Consider the following 18,134-nt stretch of genomic DNA (forward strand, 5'->3'; position numbering starts at 1 on the left):
CAATGTCTGAAATGGTGCTGGAGGGTAACGACACCATGAATCCGTAAGAGTACGAGGGGTGGATATCTCTTCTGAATAGCACATTGTCAGGCATCTCAGGTATGCTCTTTAATGTTCATGTCGGGGGGTTTGGTGATCAGCGGGAGTGTTTAAACTCTGAAGGGTGTTACTGGAGCCACTCTGTAGCAGTCATTCTTGACCTGTGGGGTGTCACATTTTCCTGCTGGAATTGCCCAAGTTCATTGGAATGTATAGCGGACATGAATGGATGCAGGTGATCAGACAGGATGCTTAAGTACGTGTCACGTCATACCTAGACGTAACAGAGGTCCCATATCATTCCAGCTGCCCATGACTCACACCATTACAGAGCCTACATCGGCACGAACAGTCCTCTGCTGACATTCAGGGTCAATGGATTCATGAAGTTGTCTCCGTACAAGGACACGTACATCAGTTCGATACAATTCGAGACTCATCCGACCAGGCAAAATGTTTTCAATCATCAACAACCCAGTGTCGGTGTTAACGGGTGCAGGCGTGGCGTAGAGCTTTGTGCCATGCAGTTATCAATGGTACATGAGTGGGCCTTCGTCTCCGAATGCTCATATAGAAAATATCTCTTTGAATGGTTCGCACGCTGACAATGTTGATGGCTCAGCATTGAAATCTGCAGCAATTTGCGGAAGGGTTGCTCTTCTGTCACGCTGAACGATCAGTCCCTTTCTTGCAGGATCTTTATCTGGCCACAGCTATGTCGGAGATTTGGTTTACCGGAACCCGTTGCCAGTGTTGTGGAAGTCGTAGGATACTCTTATCAGTGCCAGTTGTGTGAACAGTTCGAGTGGCGCGGTCTACTGCCTGACGAATTTGCAACAGTTCTGAAGCGAATGCCGTGAAGTGTTTCCTTCAGTTTATAAATAGAATTGAACTTACGAGGGCTTAAGTCAGGGGAGTGCAGTTGGTGGTATAGCTCTTAGCAGTCCCATCAATGAAACAAATCAGTAACAGCTTGCACTGTACGTGCTTGACAATTGTGCTGCAAAATGATGGTCAGGTCCTGTAGAAAGTGTCATCACTTCTGTCTCAATGCTGTTCATTTTAGGAACACAACCAACGACTACGCAGCATGTTTCCAGTCATCAACAGTCGAATGTTGCACTTCTGTCACGTTGAACGATCTTCTTCACTTGTCGTTTGTCCTGTTCTTGCACCACCCTCTCCGGCCATTGCAATGTCAGAAATTGGATATTTTACCGGATTCCTGATATTCACGGTGCACTCGTGAAATTGTCGTATGGGAAAATCCCCACTTCATCAATGTCTCGGATATGCTGCGTCCCATCGCTCGTGCGCTGACTATAACACCACGCCATTGTAGCAGCAGTAAACAATCTAAGAACTGCGCCACGCACTTATCTTGTACGGGCGTTGCCGACCACAGCGCCTCATTCTGCCTCCTTACATATCTCTGTATTTGAATTCGCATATCTATACAACTTTCTTTGGCACTATGTAGCCTTTTTCCTTGTAGATTCACCAGCGTATGTGTTTTGACACCTCATGTATAGCATACATATCTTCCTGCCCTCCCTTGGTCCTCACTATCTCCTCTCTGCTCATATCTTCGTCCCCCTCTCTCTGACCACCTGCTGTCTTCCCTCTCCCCCTACTCCCCATTTCTCTGCTCACCTATTCGTCAAACCCACCTGGCCATCTCCTTACTTCTCTCTCTGATCACCTCCTCCCCACCCCCTCTCTTCCAGTCTCCTGGAAGCATTACAACTGTGCTTCTTCTCCTGTCCCCTTTCGCCCTTTCCCCTCCCTCTGTTGTTTTCCTCATTCCCTGTCACTTTTTTAAGGCTTCGTGGTCTCCTGACCTTCATTGCTTACATATTCCGCCCTCACAATCATATTCCGAACATCAAGACGCTTCATTCGAACCCAAACTCAGTAAGATAAAGTCAATGTTGTATGAATTCATGTAAACGATACGCAAATATCAATTGCGCACCGGGGTTGAGATACTCGAGGCTGGCGTACACACACACATTCAAGACACGACGGTCACAAGAGCCTTTAGTTTGGGAGAGGTAGACCACACGCCGAGAGGATGGTCCCTTCAGATGACAATTCAGCCTATCTACGTCGGATGGCGACCACCCGTGGAGCGGACAGCGTTTGCCTGAGTGAAAGGGTAGGACGACCCCACATTCAGCTTAAAAGCAAGTTCCGCTACCTTGTGTGGGAGCGCCCAGCCTACGTATTCTTCACAAACATAGCACGCAGTTTCAGAGGTCTTCACAGGGAGACAGCAATCCCCAAACGCCGATGCAACAGATTTCCGGTTTGGTCGTCTTAAACGAAACGTCATTCTCCCGTTTTAGAAGAGCAGTGCTTATTTGCAGACGATATTCCTGACGCCTTGAGCTGAAGGAGTAATAGAAGAGACCGTAAGATATACCCCTTCATGTCTCGCGTGGAGAGGGGCCATTCTGTTGTCGCTGTTGGACCGAGAACACGTAACGAGAGCGTGTGCGCTCGTACGTGTACTCAAAGAGCGAGAAACAAGTCTCTCCTCAGCACTTCACTGGGAGAGCACCTCTGTCGAGACCAAATCGGAGTGCGACTCTATATTGAGTCCTTGCGATTAAGCGTTGTTCACTGTGTTGGCCGCCAAACTTATTGTGCAGTGTGAACGGAAAGAGTTATAGTTAAATGCCTGCGAGCGAATTTTTGAGTGACATCGCAGTGGACTGGTTATCTGACTGGTTCACCACACCAATAGTTAGACTAGGGCCGAATAGGAGTCCTTGACTTCATCAAGGCGTAGGGAGAGTTTGATTAGCGAAGGTCATGCCAGATAGAACGAGAGTTATCTTATTTGTCAGCAGCGAGCGGCGCAGACAGCAGTCATCGAAGTTTACGGTATTGTTTGAAATGGCTCTGAGCACTATGGGACTCAACTGCTGAGGTCATTAGTCTCCTAGAACTTAGAACTAGTTAAACCTAACCAACCTAAGGACATCACAAACATCCATGCCTGAGGTAGGATTCGTACCTGCTACCGTAGCGGTCTTACGGTTCCAGACTGCAGCGCCTTTAACCGCACGGCCACTTCAGTCGGTTTACGGTATTGTGCGCTACAACTCTTGCGAGCCCCATATTTCCTCCACAACAGTACACTGCACTGCATTTCACATGCGACAGCCTCGACCATACCTAGGAACATTCTAACGGATAATTATTGAAGTTGAGTATGCGCGGCTCTCAGCCATTCTGGCAAGTCAATAACAATCTTAAACTTTGTATAGAAATTTCATTAGCGAATACTTTCCTTAAGAAGTAACTTCACATTCCAAACAGAACCCGGAAATAACTTCTTCAGTTCATAATTAAAAGTGCTGTTGTGATTTCTCAGAATTTTTGGAAAATAAATAATACTTTTCGTTAGTTTCATGTTTTTCTTACACTAACTAGCACTACTCCAGCAACCAAGTATCCCGCTAGCTACGTAAGAAATTTTGTGACTTTTTGTGTCATTTCCTTACAGCGGACGACTCCAGATGATATTTATTGCTGAAAGTTTTTCAGGCATTTCTGTAGAACGTTAGGAGCGTCTGTCTGACTTCTGTAGTAGTGTGGGGGTGGAAATTCCATCTTGCAGGAGCCACAGGGTAAAGGGTGCATCTCAGAGAATCCGTTGCTCAGAATGACAGAATAGAACCCACACGCTCACACTTTGCCAACCTCGCCCTCTCTCTTTGTCCCCCTCCCCGTCTGTCCACGCCCTATGCCCATCCACGCCTCCACTGTTCTCTCCCTATGAATCTCCTCCTGGCCCCACTATCTGTTCGTAACCTCATCCATCATATCGATTTTCCCCACCTATACCCATCAGCACAGGGAGCCTCTGCAAAAAAGTATCACAGCAGACCTGTTGTGCAAAGAAGCCAGCACACTAAGGGCTGAAAGACTATTTCTTGCACATGATCTTTATGGTGACCTGAAAAGTTTGTTAGTGAGGAAGGTTGATATTATTGGCACCAAACACTCCGGCCGGCCGCGGTGGCCGTGCGGCTCTAGGCGCTGCAGTCCGGAACCGCGGGACTGCTACGGTCGCAGGTTCGAATCCTGCCTCGGGCATGGAAGTTTGTGATGTCCTTAGGTTAGTTAGGTTTAAGTAGTTCTAAGTTCTAGGGGACTGATGACCTAAGATGTTAAGTCCCATAGTGCTCAGAGCCATTTGAACCATTTGAACCAAACACACCTGTCTTGCAGGGAAGGCTATACACCAGGAGTTTGCAAACCCCACAGTGCTGATATTCGTGAGGGCTGCTGTTCCTGTGGCAAATTTGGTAGAAATCAATCCAGAGGTCTGAGAGATTCCGGACGTACACACATACACCCCATTTTGTATATATATAAACCAGACGAACGTGTGGCATCTGATATCTGCGAACTAGTGCACCTCTGTTTAACGACCACATGTTTCAGATGGAAAGGAGAATTTTATGAAGAGACAGACGGTGTAGCTATGGGTTCTCCTCTCTCGCCTATTGCAGTAGACGACTTCATGGAGGCATTTGAAAAAACAGCTCTCCAGTCGGCACAATTAGGCCCTGATTGCTTGCTCCCATATGTTGATGATACTTTCGTCACCTGACCACATAACAGTAGTTCCACCAACATCTCAGTCAACAGCGTAGTAAAATACAATTTACAATGCAGATTGAAAAGAATGGGATGCTCCCTTTCCTCGACATCGAAATTTACAGAAAACCTGGTGGTAAACTTGCCCACTGAGTATACAGAACAGACACCAGCACGGGCAGGTACCTTCACGCAACCTACCACCATCATTCTATGCAGAAGAAGTCCGCCCTTCACGCTAGTAGGGCAACAGAATCAGCGATGACGTCCACCTGAAGGCCTACGAAACCTCAGATCCATTTTATGGATGCAATGCTTACGGCTAGAATATGACAGATAAAACTATTACAACAAAGGATGAAGACAACAGGGAAGAGCAGAAGGAAGCGCAGAACACTTCTCTATTACCGTATGTACATCACTGAATGTGTGGACAAAATTCTCCACCGATCGTGCATCATGCCAATCTTTCGGAGCAATAAAGATGTCCTAGGCTCAACGAAAGATGAGGTGGACAAGCTAAACACCGCAGGAGTCTACTACATCGGTTGGGATTGTGGACTGTTCTATGTAGACGAGGCGTGCGGCCGATCAGCACACGTATTGCAGAGCATGAAAGATATATCCGTCTGGGACAATGCACCAGGTCATTGGTGGCGGAAGACCAGGACGAGTGCGATAAACAAAATAATATTCCTTGAAGCCCACGTACAGCCAATTACGTTGAGGAGGGACATTGAAAATGCGGTAAAAATAGCGAAGCGATCAACAACATGAAGAAAGAGGACGGGTGTAGGCTTCCGGCGTAAAGGTGCGCGGGAGAGCGTAGTGGTTGTACTCACACAGAGCGCAGGCGCGCCGCTACCCGCACCTGGCAACTAGCAACCAGCGCTATGTCGCAGCTACCGCCCGTTTCTAATTAGCCAGTTTACAACAACGGCAACAAATAATATAAACATCAATTCATTGCGTCTTCCTGGAACAATGACAAGAAATCATATAAAGACCAATAAAGAACACCTTATACCCCTCCTACTATCCTTAAGTAGCCTATCAAATTACGTAAACACCTTATTCCGCCACTATATAAGATTTAAAGTCTCACTCATTCAGCAGCCAGCTCTGCACAATGCTCTGAGGAAGGTCACTTGCAATACTCGCCGAAACGTCGGATAATTATAATACGGTCAACAGCACACAAAAATGTTATTGACGCTAATATATGTTGTTATAAATTCTCTAAATGTTGCTTTAGCGCGTGACTTATTCCCTGTATTTAGGATTAAGCTTTAGGTCTATGAATTGTTTGAGATCAGTACAGGCTTTAAAAATAAAATTGTTCCTTTGGAATAAATATTTTCTTGGCCAGTAAACTTCCACCCCTAGCTTCCTGATCTCAAACTTTCAGTTCCAATGTTATCGGTGACCAAGTGTTGTCCTTTGTTCCACACGTTCGTAATATCAACACGCCTGTCTTCGAAGATCATATAAGCCACGTTCACAGGTCTGCACCGATATATTCTTAGTTTGACTAACACTCAGGCACTCTGCTGAAACTTGCTTGGGACTGCTTGGGAGACCTGGTAAACTGTTGCAATGAACATCCCCCAGTTAGGCCACCTAATCACCAATGAATGATTTCAGATACGGATACGGCACGTATGAAAAACTTGCGGTCTGTTCCTCGTCAAATTGAGCCAATTACGAGGGCAAGAGATGAAGATACAAGGCGTTAATGTAATATCTCCTGGCATAAGTAATTTTTCCGGTATGATTAAATTAACTGAGATGGTCATAATTACCTTCTGCATTCTTTTATTTTATGATACTCGTCTACCGAAAACAGACTTTAGCTAAACAACACTCAAAAATTAACAAGTTGCAATAACGAGTTTGAAGTTTATTGCTCCACTACACTTCAACTTTACGAACCACACTTTCTCGGCAGCTGAAGTTGCCTCCATGACTCGAGGGAGGACGTAGAGCTGAACCACAGCGACCATCGGAGTATTCTTCTTACAGCTCATTGTTACAGTACTCCTGTACTGCAACTTGTTGCGAAGAACAGTCCCGGAGTCCACAGAAGTTTTAATTTCTGATACTTCCGCAACGCAAACAACCCTACTACAAACCCCCACCCCCACCCTCCCGACCGCAACTCAACGCATGCCTATCCACTTAAGATTCTCAAACATGTGTTCTGACGAAATAATATCATCGGAGCGGCATCATGTTGTCCTTCTGTCATATAAGGTGCGATATAAATGTTTCCGTTCGAAGGCCGTACGTCCAGAATCAGTATGCTAGTCAGGCCAAATCACCGTGCGCATTGAGGCAATCATGCCACTGACGCACGGAAGGGTATTCCCGCTGTTTGAGTCGTCAAGTAGCCTTGACTTCATTTGGACAATGGTGACAGTCGTCACAGATAAGGAATGCAGTGGTATGACATGAATCCAATAAAACAGCTTGGAGTTCTCATGAAAGATGTTGCCAGACCTTCTCACTAATCGAATGAAGAAGCAAGGAAGGAAGATAGGTAGATTATGGTTTTAATTTTCCTTCTAGTATGAGGTATCCGTTGGTAAAACACTGTATCCTGCTGCGCAAAGAAGTTCGTAAGTGCTTATAGCACATTCTCGTTCGACACAGTTCGTTGACCATTCAAGGCGTTTTTTAAGGCACTGAAGCCGTAGTTATCACGTGGGGAGAGTTCAAGACAATAGGACGGGTGCTTGAGTGTCTCCCACTTGGGTAACCGTAACTTCAGCGTCACAACAACTGCTAAATGGGACCTGCGCTGTCATGAAGCAAACGCAACCCTTGGCGCACCATCCCACAACGGTGGGTTTCGACAGACATGCTGCCCCATATGCATTCTTCATTCTCCGATGGATCTCTACCTGTGGTAGTCCTTCGGCAGCCAAGCAAAGAGTAAGACCACATTGGTTCTAATTGGTTGAATTTAGTAATAACATTGCCACAGTCCATGTTGCAGCATTTGCCACGCACACTTCGATAAGAGATGAATGACTTAACACCAAAGAATACAAATCAGTAGAACGGAATGCATTAAAAAATTTAAAAAATGTTGTACGTCAAGTTCCAGAAGTTTATATAATCGTTGAATGGACGAACGTAATCAGTTTCCAGCAAGACTGAAGTGAATTCCTGTCGCAGACATCCCACCCTTAATGTACACATGAGCATTGTGCAGGGAGTGAGATTGTACGTGGCCACGCGTTTAGAACTTATGCACCACGTCAGTATCCACTCGTTTCGGTGATGTTATCTCAATCATTACCAGGCCAGGAGGTATGATGATTCCACTGTATTCTCAAATCGCTGTACCATTCTGTGTTCTGCAGTTCGCTGAATGTGTTGTCATAAAAAGCTTCCACGTAGTACTCTGCTCTCTTACACTACTGGCCATTAAAATTGCTACAACACGAAGATGACGTGCTGCAGACGCGAAATTTAACCGACAGGAAGAAGATGCTGTGATACGCAAACGATTAGCTTTTCAGAGCATTAACAAAGGGTTGGCGCCGGTGGCGACATCTACAACATGCTGACATGAGGAAAGTTTCCAACCGATTTCTCATACACAAACAGCAATTGACCGGCGTTGCCTGGTGAAACGTTGTTGTGATGCCTCGTGTAAGGAGGAGAAATCCGTACCATCACGTTTCCGACTTTGATAAATGTCGGATTGTAGCCTATCGCGATTGCGGTTTATCGTATCGCAACATTGCTGCTCGCGTTGGTCGATATCCCATGCCTGTTAGCAGAATATGGAATCAGTGGGTTCAGGAGGGTAATACGGAACGCCGTGCTGGATCCCAACGGCCTCGTATCACTAGCAGTCGAGATCACAGGCATCTTATCCGCATGGCTGTAACGGATCGTGGAGCCACGTCTCGATCCCTCAGTTACCAGTTGGGGACGTTTGCCAGACAACAACCATTTGCACGAACAGTTCGACGACGTTTTCAGCAGCATGGACTATCCGCTCGGAGACTATGGCCGCGGTTACCCTTGACGCTGAATCGCAGACAGGAGCGCCTGCGATGGTGTACTCAACGACGAACCTGGGTGCACGAATCGCAAACGTCATTTTTTCGGATGAATCCAGGTTCTATTTACAGCATCATGACTGTCGCATCTGTTTTTGGCGACATCGCGGTGAACGTACATTGGAAGCGTGTATTCGTCATCACCATACCAGCGTATCACCCGGCGTGATGGTATGGAGTGCCATTGGTTCCACGTCTCGGTCACCTCTTGTTCGCATTGACGGCACTTTGAACAGTGGACGTTACATTTCAAATGTGTTACGACCCGTGGCTCTACCCTTCATTCCCTGCGGAACCCAACATTTCAGCAGGATAATGCACGACCGCATGTTGCAGGTCCTGTACGGGCCTTTCTACATACAGAAAATGTTCGACTGCTGTCCTAGCCAGCACATTCTCCAGATCTCTCACCAATTGAAAACGTCTGGTCAATGGTAGCCGAGCAACTGGCTCGTCACAATACGCCAGTCCCTATTCTTAATGAACTGTGGTATAGTGGTGAAGCTGAATGGGCAGCTGTACCTGTACACGCCATCCAAGCTCTGTTTGACTCAATGCCCAGGCGTATCAAGGCCGTTATTACGGCCAGAGGTGGTTGTTCTGGGTACTGATTTCTCAGGATCTATGCACCAAAATTGCGTGAAAAATAAATCACATGTCAGTTCTAGTATAATATGTTTGTCCAATAAATACCCGTGTATCATCTGCATTTGTTCTTGGTGTAGGAATTTTAATGTCCAGTAGTGAATTATGGTTTCGCGGTGTCCTTTCATAACAGCACCTCTTCATCGCGTGGTGCCGCTAAAATTTTGTGAAGTACTGTGTACAGATGTTATTACTTGCATATGTGCGTACTGTTTTCCACAGCTGTTTAGCGCTATTGGTCGCCAGATTCTATTCAACTGATAAATAAATCGATCGTCATTTATACTGATCCTAAAAAGTGTTTTGACGGTAAGAAATTACGTAACAAGGTATGACCCAAAAAATCATCTTCTGATGGGATTGATATAAATGGAACTTAGATAACAGAAGATATACTTCTACTTACTGTAAATGAGGATAGAATTAATACATTTAGCGGTTGTGTGCTTCCCGCACTTGTCTACCACACGCAGGATAAACAGTGATTTATATTTTCTCAGCGGTTATAACCATCCGTAAGATCTCTGTGTTCTAATTAAGATAGTGTATTTAAATCTAATGATGTGAAGGAAAAAACAATTTCGTAAATGCAAATAGGCTGTCCTGGGTTTATCTCCTATCTGACTGCTTCTACAGCACGCAGCTGTAAATCTCTCGGAACACTTAAAATTACAGTTCTTGTTTCTTATGGATGGCTAGCTCTCTTCAAGTTTAGTCTGATAAATGAAAGCAATTCTCCTCTAACAAACGATCTGCGGATTAAGGCACAGGAGGAGAAAAACTTATTGTGAGCACTTGAGGACTTGAATTCATCGGCTTACCCTCTTGCTTCTAATGACAAAAAATCGCACGACTACGCAAAGGAGGGTTATACTACGTAAAACATTAATTTACAAGTTCTGAAATTCATCAGTTTGTAGATCACATTCTCCAGCGTGTTAAAATACAAAGATATTTTCCATTACTTAATGTTCCATAGGTCTTGTTTCTAGCTAGACTATCTTCCATACTCATGTTGATATGGGCAGCTGTTGGTAAATTTTTAGGAAAGAGAGTAACATTCGCACCATCCTGGCCAGAAGTTGAGCGGCACTAGGTAGAGTGTGGAACTAATATATTTGAGCTTTGATTTTTTCCTTCGTGCCAATGTAATGAGTTCTTTCGAGTAAGCGATTTATAAGCATCTTCGTAGTAACACACATTACTAAATGTAGTCTCAGAAAGCATCGACACTAGAGAAGAGTTAAGAACTATCGAAAGGCCACTAGATACGTGACAGCATACTATCTCAGTGGCGTGTTATCCACCTATTTCTCGTCAGTGATATTTCAGCAATTGAAGGCTCCATCTTGTTATATCCAATAATGTACTAGTACATTACAATTTTTTAGCTCTTACATAGGCCACACCTATGACAGTGATATGGAGATTTTTTTGAACTGCAGTATAATGAAGGCAAGTCTCAAGTGCTCCTTTGAATTAATATATGGATATTCTAGCATAGCTCTTTTAAAAAATGAAAATTTCATTCTGTCAAAACGTACAAGCAACGTTTACGGATACTCCACTGAATTGTGCATTTATGTATCTTGAATATACGTTACCTAATGTTTTCTTGAGCGTTGCACAATTATTACCGCTGTGAGCTCATCACTCAAATCTTCAACAACCGTGCAAGTACCGTAATCATGTGAGTTTTGTAGCGTGCCCGCGTTCAGATTGGTAAATCACTCAGGCCGTGTGACGGCGCGCCGACCATTTTCAAAAAGCAGTCGCCACTTCCGAAAACACAACCACATCGTAGCGTTTATGTGTGTAACTGGGTGCCAGTAATGACAGCTGTTCCTCGCACAACCTAACTGTCTAACGTTAACATGTAATAATTTACATTTTAGTACGAACTGTAGCCGAAATGAATCTGGTCAAAGTACTCACGAATACAGACTATCGAAAAGATAAAATAGTTTGAATAATATTGTTGATAGATCACGAAGATCAGATTTTAATCAATTAGTTCATAATCATTATCATCTAATCGATATACAGAACTGAATAAAGGCGTTCTCTCGAATTTTCCGCCTTTTATGATTAGCAGCTACAAGGCTCCGTGTTACTCGACCACGTTTCCCGTTTTCACTCATTCACCTACTCCTGCGTCTTCCTCTCGGTCCTTTCGTATCTCTTGAATGCAGCAAAGAATTTCTTAGATCCATCAATCATTCGTGTGCCTGCCTGTATGTACTGTGGACCACCGTTTGAGTTTCACTACAGCAAAATTGCATCCTCAAATTCAGACTCTTTCCCGATTCATTTGTTATTCATTTGTTTTCCTGTCTCTCTTCGTAACTGCCGAGTTTACCTTTTATTTTTTCCCTGAGAAGGCCCTCTTTTCTAGTTTTTTCAGTTTCACAGGACAAAACTGGTTGCGTAACCTACATATAAACATTCAGTTCCTATACATCGGAAATATATTTCTTAAGACTTCACGTAATGCAGTCCATTTTTCCTCATCACTTCGTTCCTTTTTCTGATCGTTATTGGTTTTGTCAACTTTCTCAAACACAAATTTCGTGATTTGATTATAGGCCTTCACCTTTAATTACTAGTTCCTTTCTTTCGAAAGATAATTCATTAATAATAAATGTACGATCTTTCAACATAGTGCAGATATATTCACATGTAGTGGCCCACAAAAAGATGTCTTTCGTTTATCCGGATCTTACACACGTTTTTTCTTCAAAGGAGTTTGATTATCTTTCCTTTCTGCTTCTTATTCTTCGTAATGTTATTGTTATAATTATTGTTATCTTGACCAGTTCTCTGCCCCGCTATGTTTGTGTTATCAGTGAAGCATACCAAAAAATAACGTTACTTGTAAGTGAGAACGTCACAGAATTTCTCGTTCTTTCTCACGCAAATGAAACAAAATTTGTTTTTATTCAAGGGATAAAGAGTTTGCCTGAATCACAAGAGGTTAAACTATTGCATACGTAAAAGAAAATGTTATACATCTTCTCTCTTTTCCTGTAGACATTTTAAACCAAGAATGAAAATGTAATTGAAGTAGAAGCTATAAAGGATTTAAGTGTTAAATGACAGCGTTTGCTTCCATTAACTGCAGTCCTGTCGAATATACATATTAAATTTATAGTGTGGTCATTATTTTCAGAATGTTGCCAAAGTTTTCTGAATATTTGGCATCTGTCATGGGTTTCCAGCGCTCGTTATCAAGCATGATAAATAGATTCAGTACGTTTGTTATTGCTCCGTGACTTATATGTTGTAGATGCACGAGAATCCAGATTCAAGGGTTGTTCTTTGTTCTTGGATCGTATAAGTTTAGTTATACCTACATTAGCAGGGGCTGTTCTGTCCATTACTACCAATTTTGGACGTAGAAAATTCCACATATCTCATGTGGGTCCACATGAATATCTGTGGATTTCTAAGTCATCATTCCTACAGACAATGCAATAAATCTAGGTAAGGTGTGTTTTGCAGAGTTTTGTAGTATTGATGAAACATTGTTTCAGTTTTGTTACAACTGATTTTGAGGCCTTTTTTGGGTCTCACTCTATTAAAATCTGTGAAGATATTCCATTCATTGCTGGTCTGTCTGCACTACAGGCATACTCTAGAACAGAGGTTCCTGATTGTGCGGTGGTGGTGGTGGTGGTGGTGGGGGGGGGGGGGGGGGGCAGGGTAATTTAGTGACCGAAACACAATCGAACCCTTTGGTATTAAGCCTTCGGCTGCGTTTCGGGCACTAAACTAAATATTTTTTAAACTATCATTAATATTATCACTTCTTCGTAACAGTGTAATACTGACCGAATAAGTTACCTACAATTACGTTTTGATGTTAAATATTAGCATTAACACATAAGCAATGTGATGGAGATAACAGCTTGTTAACTGAATGTATGAACAACATCTCCCTCACATGCGACACCCACTACATACTTACTCTGTACTTTGCACCAAGCATCTACCGCAATAAAATTAATTGTAGGTAGTTCCCGCAATGTACCACAAGAACGCACGGAATGGCCGCGCAGTTAGAGGAGTTCTGCACGAATCGCACGGCCCCTCGCGCCGGAGGTCCGAGTCCTCTCTCGGGCATGTGCGTGTGTGTGTGTGTGTGTGTGTGTGTGTGTGTGTGTGTGTGTGTGTGTGTGTTTGTTGTCCTTATCGTAAGTTAGTTTAAGTTGTGTAAAAGTGTGGGGACCTTTGACCTCTGCAGTTTGGCCCCGTAGGAGTTCACTCACATTTGGACATTATGTACCAGAAATTCCTTCAGTGTTCACACAGAAGATAAAAGAACTACTTAGCAGTACGTAATGTCTACTACATTCCTCTAGAGCGCTTAATCAGTATTATTATTATCATGGGAGTGGCTGAGCTCCGTCCATTGGCAGCCTGGAGTCTTTCTAATCTCTGTCAGTTAAGAAGCATGTAGTCCAACAATCAAGTGATTCGCAGACAGTAACTGTAGTGCATGCAGTTTAACTTGGTTGGTTTGAAATGAGAGTGCAGTGTGTGGGCGAAGCAAATATCGCTAGGAATAGGATTGGTACAGAGGAAGCACGTTTTTTAATAAGTGTCTACACTCAGTGTGAATAGTTACCTTACTTTTCTGAGAAGTAATTGTAAGTAGCATCTGCGAAACACTGAGAATTACTTCAACATTCTATAAGAAAAGCTTGGTTGACATAATCAGAACCAATTGTGTCACTCACTCGTTAGTTCGTGTTTTAACAAAACACCTACATAAAAGTAAATGTCATTTTAAAATTTAAAACATTGAAAGAAAAGTTTTTTTTGTGCTGGAGAATTAGATAAGCGCTAAAGCTGGTTATGGTGATGGCAGAGGGGGCGGTGCGGGTTACTACGTGATCCGTTACTGCACTCAGGGATAATGGACTCACAAAACTTGGGAACCTCTGCTGTAGAATGTCGGCAACAAACCAAAAACAAAAGTTGTTCATATATATTGCATTAGCACGATTTCGAACTTCGCTTTTACAGTTTAATGAACATTAATCAGCTTCTCGGTCTCCTGGGTACAGTTTTAGTGACTTACATTATTCTTCATGCAGGAAAAGAAAACTATAAGCAGATACACATATTGTACCATAATAATACGAGAACCCTGAGTCATTTCCGTAGCTGAAAGATATTTACAGCCTCGTTCCTCACATTGCTTCATTTAATCGACGAACTTTTATGACGACCGTAGTTCGTGGCTATCCCATAAAAATTCTAAACAGCAGAGCAGAGTAGAGATGTTCCAGTGGGGGACACATTCCGTTTATGACAGCGTTAATGCGGTTCCAGGCCCCCCGCGCTTCTCACAACAAACACCGCTCACCGAGTAAGGCAATAAACTTCTTTCACGAGCTGCTACAACAAACACGCATTATGCTCGCAAAGATAATTTATCTTCCTTCATTTCCTTTTGTGTAGGGTAGGTACCACGAAATAAAATACACAGTATAGTGTAGTGTGCTCTGTTTGCTCTTGGTTGGGGTTCCAGGTAAATATTCGCTGTATGGAATGTCAGTGATGCGTGATATCGCTTTATTCTACTGCAATGGAAGGGAGTAGACTCAAGGAAACACAGGGTGGCAACCGTACTTGTGCTCAAGATTGCCAACAGCATAACTCGAGATAATGTTCTTTTGACTTTGCTACCGACGTAAACGATTACATTGCATTCGGCTCAAAAGCACATAATATGCGAAAACCAAGTGAGACTGTAGTAGTTGAAGTCTCAGTATGACGAACACTTGTTCTCGAGATAGCAACAAAGATTCGATACTTTTGTTTTTCAGATTTTTGTTTCAAAGCCCAATGTGTAGAGTGGAGAATATGATCAAGTAAATAGCTTAAGTCCAAGGAAAATGACTAAAAATCTCAGGATCTGCAGATGGAATTCTACTGTAGTTGAAAGTGTTAACAGTTATTAATAACTCAAAGAGATGTAAGTAAAATGGAATAACTTTTTACAACGTAATCCAGGTTAACCAAGAACACCATCACGAAGTTCTAACTAAAGGAGGCAACAATGACCTACTTGAGCGTTTTCGTTGTGCTTCGATTTGTTTAGTGTCATTGCGAGCAAGTGCACTATTTACGTCACGAGTGCTACTACAGAAGAGCCGAAATCAGTTCTATGCTACGCTCTTAATAACGTCTTTTTTATGTGAACAGTAAACTCTAATAGATTGTAGACTAGGTCTTAATGAAAGGAAGTTATTACCGAATAAATTACGCACATTGGTGTTAAAAATTCATCCTGATCTTTATATCTTTGTAAAGAACAAAGTTGCAAGGAAAGCAATCGTACTGGTTAATGTCCCAAGGGGAGCTCAACAACATCTGCTTGATACTTATTTGGGGTGGAAATATCAAGGTATGGGGAGAGATGAGGACTATATGAAGGATGTGGAAGGGCTTTCCAACGAAACGTCTGCGGCGCAGACGAAGAAACATTGGCAACATGTCGTCGGTCACTATCCTGCAACAGAATGATGCCATCTCAACATTCCTCGGCATTTGGACTTGAAAACAAAGTTCATGAGAGGTGGGCCGTGGCAGTCAAATTAGTCGTCATTGTACGTTACTTTTCAATAAAATAAAATAATTGTCCCTTTGTGGTAGAGCTGCATATGAAAATCTTATCTTTTCGCTTTTCATTTTAAGTAGTTTTAAATCACAACACAAAAGGAAAGTTTTTTTATGGAGGTTTCATATCATGACCTTTCCGGAACTGGCGTGCACAGTCTTGGATTGTTTCCAGTGGTGGGTAAATGTATGTGCTTCCATTGTTGGCTCTGATGCTTGCTCTTCGGCTCAAAATGGGGACATTCTGTTTCATTTTCTGCTGAAATTCAGGACAGGGGACGTTATTCTTCATAGTGAAAAATTTGTGAAGTCGAGATTCCGTTTAACCTCTCCCCCTCGCCAGGCTGTGGGGAAGCTACTGCACACAGATTTTCCAGAACTTCAGACTGTGCGTCGTGATGGAGTGAGCGGTACCCTGCTTAACCCCCAAAATGAGTCGAATATCCTCCATCGTTCATCGTCGACCATTTCTGACGGCAGCATCCACCTCAGCAGTGACAGAAAGGTTAATGACATTATGAGCCGGTCCTGGCCGACTGCTGTTACACCCCACATTATCGAAACCGTATATTCCACGCTAACACACGCACACGTGACACATCGTGTTCCCCATATGTTCAGGCGAGAATTTCGCTTCCTGACACTACCTCCGCAGCCAGAAACCGCAGTTCCCCTGTCTGTTCGTCTATGCTGGCATCCATACTGACGCACACACGACGCACTGACCTCACGTCGAGCAGGTCTAACGGACAGATGGCACTCTGGTGAAGTTCACGCTATTCTTTCCTGACTTCCAATATAGGGCGCTTCTGTATAAACATTTATCTGTTTAACAACGTCCGCGCTATGTAAGTTCTACACTGAGGTGAAAGCGATATGTGGACATATAGATGGCGGTAATATCGCGTACGCAAGGTATCAAAGGGCAGTTCATTGGGTGAGCTGTCATTTATAGTCCGGTGATACAAGTAAAATGGTGTCCGACGTGTTCACGGCCGCACGACTAGAATTAACAGTCGAGCGCGAAATGGTAGTTGGAGCTATAAGCATGGGATTTTGTATTTGCAAATCATTAGGGAACTCAATATTCCGAGAGGCACAGTATCAATAATGTGTCAAAAATACCAAATTTCAGGCAATGCCTCTCACCACGGACACCGCAGTGGCTGTCGGAGTGGCTGAAGGAGTCCTTCACGTAACGACCGACAGCAGCGGCGTTTGTGTATAATTGTCAGTGCTAACAGACAAGCAACACTGCGTGAAATAATCTCAGAAATGTGGCGTTAAAGTCTATAGCAGTTGACGACCGACCCTAGTGCCTTTGTTAACAGCGCGACATCGCCTGCATCGCCTCTACTAGGGTCATGGTCATGTCGGTTGAACCACAGACGACTGGGACCTGGTCAGACGAGTCCCAGTTTCAGTTGTTATGAGTTGATGGTAGGGTTCAATTGTAGAAAAGACATCACAGTCATGGACACAAGTTGTTAACTAGGCATTGTGCAAGCTGATGGTGGGTCCATAATGGTGTGGGCTGCGTCCTCTGGTCCAACTGAACTAAACATTGCTGGTAATGGTTACGTTCGGATACTTGTAGACGATTTGCAGCCATTCACGAACTTAATTTTCCCAAACAAAGACGGCATTTTTATGGATGACAGTACGTTAAGCCACAAGCAACAACTGTTCGCGATTGGACTGAAGATGATTCTGGACAATTCGAGCGAATCCCATCTAACATTTATGAGGCATAGAAGAGAAGTCAGTTCGTGCACAAAATTCTGCACCTGCAATACTTCCGCAATTACGAGCAGCTATAGAGGCAGCGTGGCTCATAAATTATGAAAAGACTTCTAAGGACTTGTTGAGGCCATGCCATTTCGAGTTGCTGCACCACGCCGGGAAAAATATGATCCGGCGCGATATTAAGAGGTACCTCGTTATTTTGTCACCCTCAGCTACCTTGTTTTCATTTGGCAGCTATACGGCACGGTCTGTATCTAGTGTGGGCTTACAGTGAAACTGTTGGCTGCAAGCTGAAAGCAGGCCTCACGCAAGTCAGGAATCATTTGATGTTAATCAGAAGTTTAATGCATCTAGGCTCACCACCAGACTGTTGTTCGCTATCATTAC

Source organism: Schistocerca americana, chromosome 3 (genome assembly GCF_021461395.2).
Source record: "Schistocerca americana isolate TAMUIC-IGC-003095 chromosome 3, iqSchAmer2.1, whole genome shotgun sequence".
NCBI lineage: Eukaryota > Metazoa > Arthropoda > Insecta > Orthoptera > Acrididae > Schistocerca > Schistocerca americana.